This window comes from Microcebus murinus, chromosome 12 (assembly GCF_040939455.1).
Source record: "Microcebus murinus isolate Inina chromosome 12, M.murinus_Inina_mat1.0, whole genome shotgun sequence".
Lineage (NCBI taxonomy): Eukaryota > Metazoa > Chordata > Mammalia > Primates > Cheirogaleidae > Microcebus > Microcebus murinus.
The window spans coordinates 53,441,983-53,460,626 of NC_134115.1; the positions used below are offsets into that span (position 1 = coordinate 53,441,983).

At 33.4% G+C, this 18,644-nt stretch overlaps 1 non-coding gene across 1 annotated transcript in view; it reads right to left on the minus strand.

Annotated features, from left to right (window-relative positions):
* LOC105871193 (uncharacterized) overlaps positions 1 to 18,644 on the minus strand; it is an 869,222-nt gene that overhangs the window by 354,794 nt on the left and 495,784 nt on the right. Inside the window, exon 3 of the transcript XR_012922106.1 lies at positions 1,068 to 1,148. This is a non-coding gene — a transcript (uncharacterized LOC105871193). The remainder of the gene's footprint in view (positions 1 to 1,067; positions 1,149 to 18,644) is intronic.

Below are 18,644 nucleotides of genomic sequence, written 5' to 3' on the forward strand. Positions count from 1 at the left end.
TGTGCATGGAGAGTATCAATTTCCTTTGGACCCCAAAATACCATCCTAGAATGACATGTGTGTGTTTGTGTGTATATGTGTGCATTCACCATTTGCACCTAGGCAGACTTTTGATATACTAGTCCCTCCTTCATTGCTATTATTGTTTGTCAGAGTCAAGTGAAGTGAGCTAGAAGTAGATACATTCCCTTTCTAGAAAACTCATTTTTTGTCAGAAGAAAATTTTGTGTGACTGCTTCATTTCTTGGTCTTCATGAGGACAAAAATGATGTAGTTCCATATGTCTCCTTTTATTTGAATTAAATGAGACATTTCTTAACAGTTAATAGCCGAGCATTAACTTCCTGGGAACTTCTTGGTTCCTAATTTCATTCTCTGCAATTTTAGGTGATAAAAAGAAAAGAGTGACTGCAAATGTCTCAATCTATTCTCTAACAACTGGAAAAAATATGAAGAAAACAAAAACAAAACAACCTGTTGTGATCTTTGGTAAATGACGACTGGTAGAGAAAGAGAAGGTAAAAAAACTAACAAGACTTTCCAAAGGAAAGAAAGTCATACACATCACACATATACACAAGCCACTTACAGGTACTAGGACTAATGGGAGGGGGGAAGTACATAAGTAATTCAGCTTCCATTTTAAAATTGCAGTAATATACCTCCTATATCACTACCCATGTCATATGTATTAATATTAATAAATAAACATCTTTGGCCATCACACATTCAAATGTATAATATTTGAAGATGCTAAAACAGTGTTTTAGAGTACAAAAATGATTTTAAGCAGATGCAAACCGTGTACAGACTGTCTGAACCATATCATCACACCTGTGATAGTTTTACAGAGAACCATTTATAAGCCCAACAGTGGATTGCCAACATGTCAATAACTTTCCCCAATCACTTTGGGGTACACAAATTAGAGGCGTCAGTTAATTAAGTATATGAATAAATAAAAAGAAAATTACCTGCCTTCTTGGTATAAGAAAAATGAATTTTAAGACACAGAATGGTATTTCATTTCATCCTGGAAATATAATTAAAATGCATTCAGCATTTACCTCATGTGATTAAAAATCCACTGGACACTTTAGAAGCCCAAACAGCTCATGATGCAGCTTTCCACTGGCACTCTTCAATTCCTATAAATAGCAGGAAGGTGAAAAAGAATATTCAGAGCAACATATGTCTTTGTAAAATGACAGTGATTAGCTATGTAATTTTCATTATCACTCTACACTGCCATTTAAAAAGTATCTCCTTATATATTGTTGTTACAATAGCTTTTGTTAAATATGCAACATGGCAATGAAATTTTTGTCTGTCTGGGACTTCTGATGTACTAAAATAAACTCCAAATTATAAAGTATTACAAAAAATCAAACCATTCAATTGCTTGTTATTTTATTGAGAAAGGTTATTGTACTATGAAAACAAAAGAATTTGTAATTGAGAAGTTTTCTTATTATATACACATTACCACACAATCATTATTCTAGTCACAACACTGAGTTATAAGAAGTACAGGGTTTGGCTCCTTCTTTAGTTTTTACCATTGACAACTTTAAGTAGATTATAGCAAATATTCTTATGTTATATCTCATATTTTTCCTGGAAAATATTTCTAAAATGCAGCATTTTATGGGAAACATATGGGAAATACATTAAATATACTTGTTAAAATAATAAAATAATTATAGAATATATACATTAAAATATATAATAACTCAAACTTTTATAGTCTGTTTCAATTATCTATAGAAGAAATCTTTTTAAAAAATCATTATTTTCTCCTTGCTAAAAGAGAAATAAAATGATAAGCAAGATATATGGGTGTTCTGTTGCTGCACATTGTCACTTTTTATGTTCCCTATGCACAGAAACATAATATTTAGGTAGAATGGAAACTGTATGACATTCTTCTCCTAGATCCCCACCATCCCAAATCTCATACATGTGCTGTTAAATTGAGGCCCAAATCTAAGTGAATCAGCACCATGGACATCTGCCCAGCCTCTCCCTTTCCCTCTTTTCTGTAAATCTCTAACCCATTAGGTGACAAAGAAGGTCAAGGCAGGAAAAAAAGAGATGATGCAGGAACAGTACTCCTAATTGAGGAATATAACTTTGTCAAGGCACATGTAGCAGGTTAGAACAAAAATAAATGAGCATCTTCTTATCCCATCATGAGAAATCATATGAAGCCATGCTTTAAGTGCTAAATTCATACAATATATTACAAATCCAATGTTCCTAAAAGCTACTATCAGGAAATAAACATATACATTTCTTACTATATGCTTTGTCTCTGTTGCCTGTTTTAGGGTATTATAACTCACTTTGAAGAAAAGATGCTTTCCAGCCAAATAAATTGTGTACAGTAAATAACATGTCCCATTAGATTCTAGAAATACATCAGAGATACATTTACATTAGGGGAAAACAGACTTTGAAAGCAAACTTTGACACTTTTAGCAAGAAAGAACATTCTAAGTTCATAACAGTGGGGCACTAGGCAGAAAAATACTGAAATTCCAGGAATGACTGCTACTTAGCATTTCATAAATTTCTGGATATATTGCAGAATTATACTCCTTTCCTAACAATGCATCAATTCCTTCAATGTCTGGTTGTCTCCTAACTTTGTACGGTATTTATGTTTTTCTGCTTTGTTCTCATCTTATGATTTGTAAATCTATAGTAAGCAACCCTAAACCTTTATTGAACGTTCACTGTGACAAATACTGAGATAGGTGCTTTCATATGTGAACCTCATTTACTCACACTTTGTACCCATTGGCTTATATATTACATATCTCAACATAAATATTCTAATTGGAAGTTGCATGTTGCATAAAATAAAGTGCTGTTTCCAACTAACTGTAAACCTTAAGTTCTATATATTTAATTTTCTTAAAATGTTTTTTAATGTCTAAAGTATTTATTGAATAGTTAAAAACAAATATGGAATGTGAAAATTATTACATAAAACACATTGTCTAGTTGCCAGAAACTGTCCACAGGCTTAGGACGATCAATAAGATCTAAAGCAGGCAGTGTACCTAATAAAAAACTGAGAGTTAATTTCACAGTTACGATCGTGACATAGTGGTGAAGAGAGAAAATAATGTCAAAGCAATGAAGGTCAATGAAGGTGCTGTAACAGTAACTTTAGAGGGATTAATAATTTAAAACTATAATCAGGCCTGAATTAGTCCCCATTCAAACAAAAGTGATTATAACTTCAAGACTAGCAAAATGCAAATGAAATTTATAAAAAATAATTCTTGGCTGGGCATGGTGGCTCATGCCTGTAATCCCAGCACTCTGGGAGGCTGAGGCGGGTGGATTGCTCAAGGTCAGGAGTTCGAAATCAGCCTGAGCAAGAGTGAGACCCCATCTCTATTAAAAATAGAAAGAAATTAATTGGTGAACTAAAAAATATATAGGCAAAATATTATCTGGGTGTGGTGGCACATGCCTGTAGTCCCAACTCTTAGAAGGCTGAGGCAGAAGGATTGCTTGAGCCCAGGAAATTGAGGTTGTTGTGAGCTAGGCTGATGCCACGGTACTCTAGCCCAGGCAACAGAGTGAGACTCTGTCTCAAATAAATAAATAAATAAATAAATAACTGTTGTTTTGTTGGCTTTTTCAGACAATGAGTATAATAATCTCTAAGAATAAGCAATACTTTAAATTGATTCAAACTGGGGTAAACATGTCCTTTAGGTTTACGGTGATATGCTAGTGAGTATTTGAAACTAAAGAAAAAAATAACAATCTTTCTGGACCTTCAGTGATACTTGAAGTTTTAGAAGGAAAAACATACTATGAATGTTCCCAGGTTTAAGTAGTCTACAGTTATGAATTTATTTCTCTACCTTTACAGGAGTTTCAGAGCAAAAGTCTGAGTAACTTGACTGTCATTCACTAGAACTTTTTAATATTAAAAGCAAACATTTTTCTAAAGTTAAAACAAAACAAAACAAAACATAATGACAGTACTACTTGATTGATTGAATCTCTCTATAGATTCCACTGAAAAGCATTGCCGTAAACCATACCAAAAGAGAATCTTGCACTTTTACTACATTAAATGCTATTTTAGTATGGAATGTACCAGTATATCACCCGTTCTTCAATAGAGAAATGCAGTAGTAAAAAGGCATATTTACTTCTTCTTTAAGTTGCCTGGTTTTAAACTGCTTTGTTTGGTGGTTCCCAACAGAATGACAAAGTCTTCACTCTGGATTGCTTTGGTGGCTTACATTTCTTAAGAGATGTACATGGTAGAATATCAACATTTTATTTGCTTTAATCTTTTCAAAACCCAAGAGTGAAAGCAATACACTGTTATCTTTCTATTAGGTCAATCAAGTTAAAACTTTTCATTGTGTTTAAACTTTTAAAAAGTTGAAATTCCACCATAAATTTTTGCAAGTGGGCCACATTTTTGTTTGGTCTTAAAACATATCTATATAAAATCTATCTCTTTAAATTACATACAACACATTTTTTTGTGCCTTGTGTACATTAAAATGATAATAATAGTTACTGCTTTTCTTATATCAGGCACTAAGTACTTTATATCTGTTAATATCTGCTCACTTATTCTCATACAAATCTAAAGATACTATTTTATCCCAATTGAAGAAAAATTGAGGCACAGAGCAATTAACTAATCAATCAAGTAACAGAACTAGGATTTATTAATAAACCAAGGTGGCTTGACTCCAGAGCTTGAGCTATTAACAATTGCTATACTATTTCTAATTAAAATATGTCAATAATGTCATTCTGGTAACAATTGTACCAAAATGTTCCTTACCATCGTAACAACATTTAATCATAAAATTCAAACCACAGAAATAAACACAGTATGGCAGAAACTGCTTAATGAAAAAACAGAGTTGAATCTCTCTGAAGACATTCCTGCTTAGCTTACCACATATGCACCATATCTGGTAGAATACCAAACACATAGTAAACCAGTGTCCAAGAAATATTTGTTGTATGAGTGAATTTATAAAGAAAGAAAGAAATTGATATGAGCATTGGTATTTCTGCAAATCTCGGCTGAAAGTGCAAGTTTCAAACACATCAATTAAGTAGACTAATCTACATTCGGCACACATTTTTATTAAATTCATTTCCTCACCTTCAACTATACTGTCCAACACTCTCACATACTCCCTTGAGCCTCGCTACCTGTGTTCCATTTACAACTGCCTATATTCATATTCATTAAAGTCTTCTTTTATGCTACAGACATTTAATAAACTGCCCTAATGAAAAAAAAATCTGCTGTAATTCCATTTAATGTAAGTACATTTTAACAGAGGCTTTTGAGAGAAAATATTATAATTCATGCTAGTAATTCTAACAGTGGCAACATCAGACAGTCATAATATAAACCAGAAATCCAAACTCTGAAGCCAATACCCAGGTTGTCTTGGGTTCTTGTTCCTCCTCTCTCACCTCCCCAGACACATCCTAAATCCATCTACATGTTATCCTCTTCACTGCCACCCACCTGTCCAAGCTGTTACCTTTCTCCTGCGTTACCCCCATGGTCTCCTAACCAGTCTTTCCTCTGGTGCTCTTGCCCTTCCAATCTGTTGCCCTTCCAATCTGTTCTCTACTTTCCAGCCAAAGTTATCTTACAATATCAATTGGATCATATCTCTCCATAAATGACCTCCCCTTGCACTTCGGAGATTTTTAAAAACTGTTCTTTCTTTTTTAATCCTTAACCTACAAGGCCCTGCTTGATCTGTTTACAGTAGACCTCTCCAGCCCCTCCTCCTGAACTGATCGCTCTAGTTCACCAGGCTCCATTTGGGCTGAAAGTTCCATTCTATTTCAAGGCCCTTAGATGGGCTGTCGTCTCTGTTACAGCAATCCTCTCCTTGCCTTCTCTCATTAGGTTTCCACTTAAATGCTACTTGGAAATGTATATCACATTCTAAAAGGAAGTCAAATACACAACAAATATGAACTACTAACTATTCAATGAAATCATATTTATCTGAGTAATTATTTGATTATATTTTGTCTTCCTCATAAACATGAAAACTCAAGGTGAACAGGAACCATGACTATAATGCTACCACCACAAACTTGGTTCCTCAACAGTGCTTTGCTTAGGAAAAATGGAATAAATGTTTATTTAATAAATCAATTGAGCAAATGCATGAATCTATTAGTAGATAGAAGAAATAATTTTTAAAAAGAGAAAATAATAGAGCATAGTCATTTAGGGGCAGTTAGGTCATTGATATCCATAAAATTATACAACATGTCACAGTCTGCTTCACTTGCTTGGAAGATTCACTGGATCTAAAGAAAATCTTGATACTGTATCCATTCAACCACTCTCTCAATTCAAATATGTTTATGAAATGACTGCAAAACACCTACATACATTCTTAGAAGATCATCTTATCTCTTTTCATTACTGGCAAGTTTGGTCACTAATGAGTATAAAAACTTTGATGACTTTCAGAAAAAAATTCTAATATAATATTTCTGAGTTTTAAAAAATCACTTCACCATTATCAAAGTGACAACACAGTTCCTTAGGGCTAGACTTTACTCCAAGAAAGTCTCGAAACCCAGATTTCCACATAATTTATCTTCTAACTTTGGTTCTGATTTCCTTGAATTGCTGTTTTAAAGATGTTACTTTCTAATGTATAATCAATGAAAATGTCTTCCTGATGCTTTTCAGAAAAGTATTGCTATCCTAATCCTCAAAAAAAAAAAAAAAAAAGTATAAGACTCTGGATACCTAAAGTTCATAATATTTTTTTAAAAATCCACTTTATTGAAGTATGACTGACACACAAAAAGCCAAACATATTTAATGTATACAACTTGATGAGCTGGAGATAAATATATATATATATATTATATACATATATATGTGTGTGTGTGTGTATGAGAAACCATCACCATTCACACACAAATAATAATTACAAATAAAGGGCATCCATAACCCTTAAAACCTCTATTTAAACACAGATTTGGGGATAGAGTATAAAAGAAAAGTGTGCATGCTAAAGATTATTGAGTTGCTTTGTTTTGCTTTCTTGAGAATATCCATTTGATCCTTTATTTTTTAACTTATATTTCAATTGGCAAAAATTATATATATTTATACAATTTTTTTGCAAGATTTTGTTTTGAAATATACATCATATATTGTGGAAATGGCTAAACTGAACTAATTAACATATGCATATCCTCACATACTTATCTTTTTTGTGGTAAGAACATTTAAAATCTACTCTCAGCAATTTTCAAGAACACAATACTGTAAACTGTTATTAATTATAGTCACAATGTTGTATACTAGATCTCTGGAACTTATTTATCCTATCTAACTGATATCTTGTACCCTTTGACCAACACCTCCCAACCCCACACCCTATCCCTATCCCTGGTATCCAACATTCTACTCTCTACTTCTATGAGTTCACCTTTTTCTAGATTTCACATATAAGTCAGATCATGCAGTATTTGTCTTTCTGTGCCTGTCTTATTTGACTTAACAAAATTTCCCCGAGGTTCACCCATGTTATTGGAAATGACAGATTTTCTATGGCTGAATGGTATCCCATTGTGTATATATAGCACCTTTTCTCTATCCATTTATCTATTGTTGGACACCCAGGTTGATTCCATAGCATGGCTATTGTGAATAATGCTGCAATGGACATACAAGTGCAAATATTACTTCGAGATAGTAATTTTATTTCCTTTGGATATATACCCAGTAGTGGGACTTCTGTATGATATGCTAATTCTATTTTTAATTTTTTGAGGAGATTCTATACTGTTCCCATCATTCTGCAAGGGTTCCCTTTTCTCCACGTCCTCTCCAACACCTATCTTTCATCTTTGTGAGTTGATGCCTCATTGTGGTTTTAATTTGCATTTGTCTAATAATTAGTGATGTGCATTTATTCATATATCTGTTGGCTATTTGTATGTCTTATTTTGAGAAATAGCCTCTCAGATTCTTTGCCTATTTTTAAATCAGGTTGTTTTCTCACTTTTGAGTTTTATGAGTTCCTTTTATATTTTGACTATTAAACCTTTATCAGATAAATGGCTTGAAAATATTTTTTTCCCATTCCATAGGCTGTCCCTTCATGTTGTTGATTGTTTCCTTGGTTATGCAGAAGCTTAGTTTTATGTACTACCATTTGTCTATTTTCCCTTTCGTTGCCTGTGCTTCAGGGGTCATTTCCAAAAAAAAACAAAAAAAAAAACCATTGCTCAGACCACTGTCATGGAGCTTTTTCCCTATGTTTTCTTCTAGTACTTTAGCAGTTTCAGGTTTTGCATGTAAATTTTAATCCATTTTGAGTTAATTTTTGTATATGGAGTAAGATAAGGACACATTCTATTCTTCTGCATGTGGATATCCATTTGTCTCAACATTTATTGAGAGACTCTTCTTTCCCCATTGTGTGTTCTTGGCACCTTTGTAGAAAATCAAGTGGCTGTAAATGCATGGATTTATTTCTGGGCTCTATATTCTGTTCTTTTGGTCTATGCATTTGTTTTTATCCCAGAACCATACTGTTTTGATTACTATCACTTTGTAATATATTAATATTTTGAAGTCAAGTAGTGTGATACATGAAGCTTTGTACTTTTTGCTCAAGATTGCTTTGGCTATTCAGTATCCTTCATGGTTCCATATGAACTTTAGGTTTTAGTCCTTTAATATCTTACAACAAACAACTTATCATCATATATACTCTTTTGACAAGGCATGTATTTAACCTTTAGTTCCCTTCTCTAATACCAGAGAAGAAGTATTATTGTGTATTATTTAAGAACTGGACTACTGGAGTCAATTTAAATCTTGGGTCAATCCTAGTTTCTTCTAACATAAATATTATTTTTGAGATTTTTAAAAAAGATATTGAATAATATTATTTAATAATTCATTTATTCACTATACATTTATTTTAAAAATACTTTGTGACAGAATTGAGACTACAGAAACTATGGAGTAAGTTGTTGCTCTAGAAAAATTCATATAACACAACTTGGCTATTTTAGATACACTAGAAAGTCTTTTTCTGATAAACTTAATTGAAGGTTGGTAATCAGAAGGTTGTAAGCAGCAGCTCCTTTTAACTTCTTCCTCTGAGAATGAGCAATATAGCAAAATTCAACTCCATAAGTAGTATCTTAATATTAGGGTTTCCAACTAGCTGTGCAGTCTCTTATCAGGCCTCCACTACCATGGCCTCAGCCCTTTCATTGAACAGAGATAGAGAAGCAAGAGAAATGGGAAATGGGGAAAAAAAAAAAAGTAGTAAGGAAAAAGGAAGGGACGTTAAGATGAGTAAAATGCCTCCAGCAGGAAAGGGACATCTGGCTGATGGAGATGATGACACACACTCAGAGAGTCAAACCAACACTGAATTAATTCCTGGGTCAGAGTCATATCTCTGAAGAAGTACCATATTATATTCAGAGCACCTCCCCAAAACGTATTCTTGTAACTATAATAGTTTAGCCTAAATTGCATCTGAAGAATTTTGAAAGAAAAATCTAGAGAATAGGAAGTATAGACTAGAGAGAAAAAGGCTCTTCTCTGTGAAAGCTTTAGACTCAATCAACCATAAAATAACTTTAGTCTAGACAGACCCATAAAATATTCTGATCTCAAATCATATTTGGAAAGACCAGGCAGAAGAGATTCAGATGGGTGGACTGACCTGTTGATACCCAGAGGAACTGGCAGCAGAACCTTGATTTCTGGATGCTAATAAAGTGAATGTTTTCTGATTTATTTTACCCTCAGAGAACACCGTTGCCAATGCTGGATCATAATGCTTACATTGCTATTCAGCCCTTTCCTGGAATGGTTGATCCCTGATCCTGTATGCTGCCCAGGAAAGGAGAGATACAACCCTTTATAAGAAATGGGTCTGCAAACTTATGCTGGTCTCTTTCAATGATACTGCTCAGTCACCTGAATACTGAGACATCACTGCAGCCCTAAAAATGACTTGAAGGCAGGTAGGAAAAGGGCTCATGGAACCCAACTATAATGGCCTTTCCTGAACATGTCCTTTATTCACTGGACTGTGTCTGACTTGAGCATCTGTGGCTTTGTCAAATCTTTGCTTTAAATTCACTTCTTGTAAAGCAATCTATTAATGAAACCGTCATAACTAAAGTCTGGATTTATTTTTTATAGGTCACCTTTTAGGCTTTTCACATAGTTCTTATTAATATGGGATATTGCTTAGGGATCTTGAGGAGGTTTTAATTTACATTCCGGAAACTTCTTTACATTGTTTTTCATTTTGTCAGATACTTTCAGAAGACAATTTCATTATTTCACTATTATAGATGCAATTCTATGGTCATGAATATATATATTATGTTCTCATTAATATGATTTGAAATTAATAAAACATTAGGGTAATTTTAGTTCTTCTAAATATATTGCCATATATTTAAAATAATTTGCAAGGGCTTAGTGAACTAGACCAATTATAGATATTGATAAGCTTTTAGGGTATTTTGAATGTATTTAATAATAGGAAATTATGTAGAGCTAAATGATAGGAAACATTTTACATTAAAACATAATTATAGAAAGTTGGCTCTATATCCATGGCAGATCAGTTGTTATTATTTTAAAAACAAAGAGATTGAAAAGAAAGCCAAATTGTATTCAAAGCCACAATGATATGTATATGGATTAATGATAACAAAATGCATATCCTCTTATGTAAATCATGTAGTTAGTTGGTTGGTTGATAAAAATTGTAGAAGAGCTAAAAAATAATGATTTTGAGTATCACCATTCCCCTTATCCCGACATAATAACAGAAATAACCCATCCGCATAGCTAAACATACCATAATCTATTTCTGATATTTTCTGTATTTATTTATATATTTTCTAATGTACCAAAATCTTTGCTCAGTACCTGTACTTCATTTTAAATCAATGTACTAACACCCTATTATATTGCTATTACTGAATCTAATGGTTGACTGGATTTCACAAATTATATAACCCTTCTCCAAGTTCCAGGTAATCACCACCAAGCGAGACAGATGAGGCAAACTAAATTTTAAGCTCAGTTTTGTACCACCATGTTCCTGTGAACTCCACACCAATCTCTGGATGGGCAAATCTTTGACATATATCTGGTTTTGCACTGTGTTTCTTCTATTGAAAAATATTCTTTCATGGAATGATCATGAGCATTTTTCATAATTTGCCACAAATATTAATTCAAGCCTTTTAATCCCTCCTACCATAAGCAATAAGAATGTTACTTATTCCCTGGTCTATGTCTCCAAGTAATTTGATATATGCCTCTATCATTGTAATTCTTTGTTTATATAATATTACACTATTAATCACAAACCTCCATTACTTACTATGGTTCTGTCCCAAATGCCTACCTTATAGCTAAGGTTGAATAATTATTTTCTGAGCAAAATAATCCTGTTTATATTTATACACCACAATGAAAAATCTAATGTAGAATGCAATCAAGCTTTATCATGGAAGTTTCTCATTCACTCATTCAGCATCTGGTATGTGACAAACAGGCCCAACTCTCCCTAGTTTCTTTATAGACAACATAGGAGAATCTGTGTGCCTAGCACATAGTAGATGCTCAATAGATATTAATGTATTCTCTTTTCTCCTTCCTTTTTTCTCATTGCAGCCATTTCTCACACGGGGTCAAATAACATATGTATTCTTACTCTTTAAATATATATATATATATATATATATATATATACACATACATACATATATATACATATATATATGGATTTATTAAATTTTACTTCCCTGCTTTTTAAATCAAAATGGTCTTTAGATTTTTTTTTATTTTAGCGTATTGTGAGGGTACAAGTGTTAAGGTTACTTATATTGCCCATGCCCCCCTCCCCCCTCGAGTCAGAGCTTCAAGTGTCACCATCCCCCAAACATTGCACATCTCACTCATTGTGTTTGTATATACCCATCCCCTCCTCCCCCCTCCCACCTGCCCGACACCTGATAAATTTTATTCCTATAGGTCCACTGAGGTATTGATCCATTAATACCAATTTGCTGGTGAGTACATGTGGTGCTTGTTTTTCCATTCTTGAGATACTTCACTTAGTAGAATGGGTTCCAGCTCTATCCAGGAAAATACAAGAGGTGCTATATCACCATTGTTTTTTAAAGCTGAATAGTACTCCATGGTATACGTATACCACATTTTATTAACCCACTCATGAATTGATGGGCACTTGGGTTGTTTCCACAACTTTGCAATTGTGAATTATGCTGCTATAAACATTCGAGTGCAGGTGTCTTTTTCATAAAGTGATTTTTGATCTTTTGGGTAGATGCCAAGTAGTGGAATTGCTAGATCTAATGGTAGATCTACTTGCATCTCTTTAAGGTATCTCCATATTGCTTTCCACAGAGGTAGAACTAGTTTGCAGTCCCACCAGCAGTGTAGGAGTATTCATTTTTAAGCCCATTTTTGTACCCAGTAAAGTATTTTATTTCTCTTGCATAGGCATAATAAATTAAACATAGAATCAGTCTAGTGGGGGACAGTGGCTCACACCTATAGTCCCAGCTACTTCTGAGGCTGAGGCAGGAAGATCTCGTGAGCCTAGGAGTTTGAGGCAATAGTGAGCTACGATTGTGCCACTGCACTCTAGTCTGGGCTACAGAGAAGGACCACAATTCAAAAAAAAAAAAAAAAAAAAAAAGGAGTTTCACTCTATATCAGTTTTATAAAAAAAACTCCATCTTTTTCAGTCTTGAATCAGTTTTTATTTGGCTCTTCCTTTCAAATGTAATTTTTTCCCTTTGATTTCCCCAAGTTCTTCATGAGATAGGGCTCTTATGAAGTAATTCTTGAGAATATGCTAGTGACGTGTGATTTCTCTCAGGTGTATCTTTTTTTTTTTTTTCAATACTGAAACAGCTATTAGTAACCAAACGATAGGAATATCTGATATGAAATATCATGGTTTATGGTGCCTAATGAAGGAGAGGCAGTAGGCACAGTGGTTGAAAGAACAACTGTTAGACTCAAATAGAATTGACTTTGAATCTCAGTTCTGCAATTATAAGCTCTATAATTTTGGCCAGATGTTTTCTATCTGTGAATCATAAAGTTTTCATCTTCAAATGAGGGATTGTGCTATAAAATTGGCATTAATTTATACAAAGCCAAAGCACAGTGCTTGATAAAGTGCTCAATTGATAGCTTTATTTATTAATTATTGTAATATAAAAATAGATGTACTTTTCAGGAGAATCTTTAGTTGACATTAAATAAATTTCTGCTTTTATAATAATTACACTACATAGAGTTACTCATGAGAAAAAGTAGTATTTTGAGTTTCCATTTGAGGCCTTTATTTTAAATTTATAAATCTACATTTATCTATCTTTGAAACCACATGATGTCATATCTCTCTCATAATGAATCTTTACATGGACCATTCTTTATTTCTGTTTTAGTTATTTTGGATAATGACTCCCTTATCTTTGAAGTTCTCCCTAGAATTTCTTAAAGTGAAATCTGTATTTTCCATTTGGCTTATATTCTAAGTCAGAGGTTCTAAAGATGATCTACAGATTTGTAAACAGTTTATCCAGCTACTCATGTTTATATGTTAATTTTTATACGGTGCGTGTGTGTGTGTAGGAATGTAAATCTAGACATACATATTTCCTCATCATTCTTCAAATTCTATTATGACCACTCACTTGCAATATCACTAAGTATTGAAAGTCATACCTATATTCAAGAATATATCAACACTTCGGTATTGCGTGGCTGCATGATAAAGTTTTTCTACATGTAACAAATATATTTATGTTGGTGGGGAGAATTAATAACCAAAAATTTTAGCAGTATAAATTGGACAGTTTTAAAACAGCTTAATGTTCTTTTTTTTCTGTCACTTTGTTGCACTGTGTGGGGCAGAAATTAGGGAAATTAATCAGGCCATAAGATCTGGTAATTGGATATCACAGGTAAAGATCCCCTAGCCTTTATATCTTCTTGAAATAAATGATGAAGACATTCTAAGTACAATGTAAGTGTCTGTGCTAAGTGTAATATAATGCAAATGCTTGACCAGATGATTTTGTAAGGGCAATACCCATTTTTCAAAATTAAACAACTGACATTTTATATGCCCAAAGGCTCTGGTACTGTACATACTATTGATTAAACTGACATTTTAAAATTACTATAGTGCAAAAGAGCTCATTAAAATAGAAAACTATTTTTTTGGCTTTTAATAGCTTAAAATTGGCTAGAACACTAACAATGCAAATGTTTGACTAAAGCACCAGGTGGAAAATTTGTATCAATATTCAAAATCCCTCCAGTATGATTTCATTTCATAGAGTACAATCTTGGGACTGTTTTCAAACTACATAGATATATAAGCAAGAAGCAAAACACCTTCCCATTAATCTTGGATTATGTTTTGTTTTTTTTGTTTTTTTTTAATAATCAACTTCTGGACCAAGTCCTATATTAATACTTTATTATTCTCCAGCTATAATAGCAAGCCTCTAAATGTAGTTTCACACCCACTGAACACTTTTGCCTATTAAGTTAAACTTACTGGAATATTCATTTCCACCCTTTTGTTTCCTTGGCTTAGATTATACTAGAATAGATTTTAATAATCATATCTAGTGATAGGAGTGTTTAAATATCCATAGTCCATTAAGGATCCCATTTAGAAACAGTATAATTTATGCTGAATATAAGAAAAAGATGCCTTTAAAAGATCTATAACTTCTGTATCACATTTAAGTATTCAATTTAACAGGGATGAATATTTATACTACTTTTACATTAGTTTTCAAAACAGTTACATTATTGGCCATATTCAGGGGAGGAAAATCGGAGGTGAAAAAAATGCACCTGGACAATGACTAAAAATAAAATTTGATTAAAATAAAACATCATGACACACAAACTCTTTATGGAAGGTCGGTAAATTATATAGGGTAGAAAATATTCATTTATTTATATCTAGACAACACATCAACATGTTTATGGTTGAGCACAACTTTTATACAGGAGATAAATGTAAATGATATTGTAGTAGTGAGGAAGGTATTGATATTTTTGAGTAGTCCTTCCTTTTATAGCTTCACTCTAAGCAAATTATTTAGGGGTAAGGGATGGGTTTCATGTCCACTATAACTAAGATAGACCTTATATTAATTTTCAATGTTATGTTTGAATTTACAACTAAATGCATCTAAATAGTCATGACAAATGAAATTCCTTGGTCATTCTTAAAATCCCAAGGGCAGACATGATGAGAAGCAGAAGCTTATAATGAATACTGTCCTAGAGGTGCTCCTGTAACAAGTCTTCTGAAGAAAACTAAAAAGAATGAGAGATATCGGTCATCACAATCAGCTGTTCTCATTACTCATTTGAGTAAACATATGTAGGGCATTGTCCTCTCTTTCTCTCTCAAATCTGTTTTACTCCACAATGTGTTTGTTGCTCAATCTATTGTATTAATCTTCACATGTTCTTTGTACATGGACATTCAATAAATCAATGCAAGCTCCAACTAAATTATGCAAATGGCCTAACAATTTGGAGATTTTTTTTTTTTTACTTTGGTTTATTTGTTTTAGTGGACATGTACAAGGATCCAATACTGATGCCAATTTCATTTTCTTTCTTATTTTCTGAAACAGGGCTATACAGTTAACATTTTATAGTTTTATTGTAATAAGATATAATGACTGTGCCCCAAATCACAAATTGAAAGGTAGCTAATTTAGTTATCAGCATGGACTCAGTGAGTAGAAAAGAGGAGAAATAAGTGTTATCTACATAAAACATAGAAAAAAAGTAAATAGTTGATAACCTTGCAAAAAGTTCAGGTAACTTTGAACAAGCTCCTGATATTTTAAACCAAAATCTTATCCTTTTAAAACAGTTGTATGCTCACTCCTTTAATTACACCTACAATAAAAACTGAACAATCACAGATACAGTTGTTGCAAGCTACAGCAGACACCGTAAGGCAGAAATGCATTACCTCTGGCAGGGTGTATCACGATGACCTTATTATACTCCTTTAAGGATTCACTTTATGATATCAGCTCATTAGCCCCTATATACCATTTGTCGTGACAAAAGAGAGCACTTAGAAGGGAAGACTTCTCAGTCAAACAGCACTGAGCTAAGAACAAGCCCAGCAGTTATCAAAACAAAGCTTCACAAGTCTGGAATAAATTAGCTTGCTTGGGCACAAACTGAATAATGTGCCTGTGTTTTTTCAGTGTCTAAACATAATGTATTTGCCTCAGGCTTTTTCTAAACCTAAAATCTCATGCTGTCAATGTTATATGCAGCCACACTCCTTTTATATGGAGAAGTGTCACTGCTTCAGGTGACTTGGTTTCACTAAGGGAAATTGCCTGAGGAAGAATGCAGTTGGATCTGGCATTTGAAAGCCTAAAAGTTTCCTCATTTTAAAATAAACTCATTTAAACAACGAGAGCTAATTATCACATTAGTTTATTTGTCAACACAATAATGTACACTAAGTACAGGTAGGAAAATATAATAATATATGTGTAAACTACTAAATAAGCAGAATTAAAAAAGCTCTACTGTGTGAGCCATCTTCATGGTACTACCCATGTACTTACTAAAGCCATATTTTAGATTCCATTTTGTAGTTTAATTATTATTATTATATGACTATCTGTGCCCATAAATTCCTATAATACTTCATCTGCCTTTCTTTTTCCCCTTAGCTCATTTTGATTTATCCATGTGTTTTGGGGACAAACTCCAGAGTGGCCTTCCATGATCTCATCTGCTAGTGTCCATGCCCTTACAAAATCCCCTTCTGCTGATTGTGGGTGGCTTATAATTTCAGTCTAACTGATAGAATATGGCAAAGATGATGGGATGTCATTTCCATGATTTTGTAAGATTCCATCCTTATAGTGAATTGCTCTAGTCTGTTCTTATCCTTTCTGATTTGATGAAATAAGTGTCCATATTAAGTAAGTCCACATGGTAAAGAACTCCAGGTGGTATTTAGAAACTATGAGCAGTCTTTAGGAGCTGAAGGTAGTCAACAGAAGCTTAGAACTGCATCCAGCTACAGCTAGCGAGAGGCCAGGACCTTAGCCCTACAACTGCAAGAAAATGAATCTGTGAATCAACTGAGTAAGATTGGAAGTGGATCTTCACCACTTGAGCCTCCAGATAGCATAGCCCAGTGAACACTTTGATTGCAGCCTTGGGTGGCCGTGAGCAAAGGACACAGCTAAGATGTGCCCAAATTCCTGACCCACAGAAACTGTGAGATAAAATTCAACTTGTTTTAAGCTGAAAAATTTGTGGTCATTTGTTGTGTAGTAATATAAAGTTTATACAATATATATCAAGATATCACTCATTGCTAGGAGTATCATTATCTGTCTATTGCTTAAGCTAGAGTTTTTTTGTTTTTTTTTCCTCCAAAAGCCCCGTCTCTAGTCAATTAGTTATTGATTTCAATTCAGTGTTGAATCTCTGACGTGTCACTTGATTACTTTTATCCTTTTATCCCTACCTACTGCCATTTCCCTGGGTAAGGACTTCTTCATTCCCTACTAGGAAAAATCATTATAGTCAGTTGCTGGAACATTTTATTCTCCCTTCATAAATAGTAACTCAAATAGTTTTCCAAGTTGTTTCTAGGGGAGATCATTAACAAAACTATAAAATAGGAACACATGGTTTATCTTTGGAATGTCTATCTCTTTTATCTTCTTTATTTCTATCCCTTTTATTTTTATCTCTAGTTCTCCAGTCTATACTATCCTATTTCTACTTGGGCAAATTCCCTAGTCCTTCAATCTGTCCTTTCTTCTCCACTCCTCCTAACAATGAATCTGTCTGATACTTCATAACCTTTCATACTCTATGATGACAATTCACTCCCTAAAGTTAGTGGACCATAAGAGCTTACTTCCATTTGCATTTCACAGACACTTATATAGACACATTACCATGTCATGCTGTTTTTCTAAACATATCTTGTTACTGGGGTCATTATTGTAAATAAAATGTAAAGAGAAGTTTCAGTATATAGAAAAGATAAAGCAAGGTTGATAATAGATGGTATTATAGAGGAAGATGGAGAATGCAGGTGGGGGTTGATAGAAAACCCAGTGCAATGCTAGATCAACATCTGCTATGTCCCTTAACACACACAACATCATCCCAGCAGCATCAATGAGGAACTACATAGAGTTCTGGGTAAGACAGTTTGAATATCACTTCTTTAAACCAAAATAATTATTCTCTGAAGATGATTTTTCCAATGGTTGTCAATACAGACTGGTGGACATTCTTGATGGTACCAGGTCAATTTGTCAAAATTCAATTCACAAAATGTCAATTTATCCTCAAATTCTTAACATTCTCAAATCACATATAAATCTACTATACTAATTTCAACAGCTTGATTATTTTACTGATAGCTTTACCTGGGGTAAAGTTGATTGGCAGAAACAAAAGTGTACATGGAGTTTAGATTTTTTATATCCTTTCCACAACACAGTGGATACAC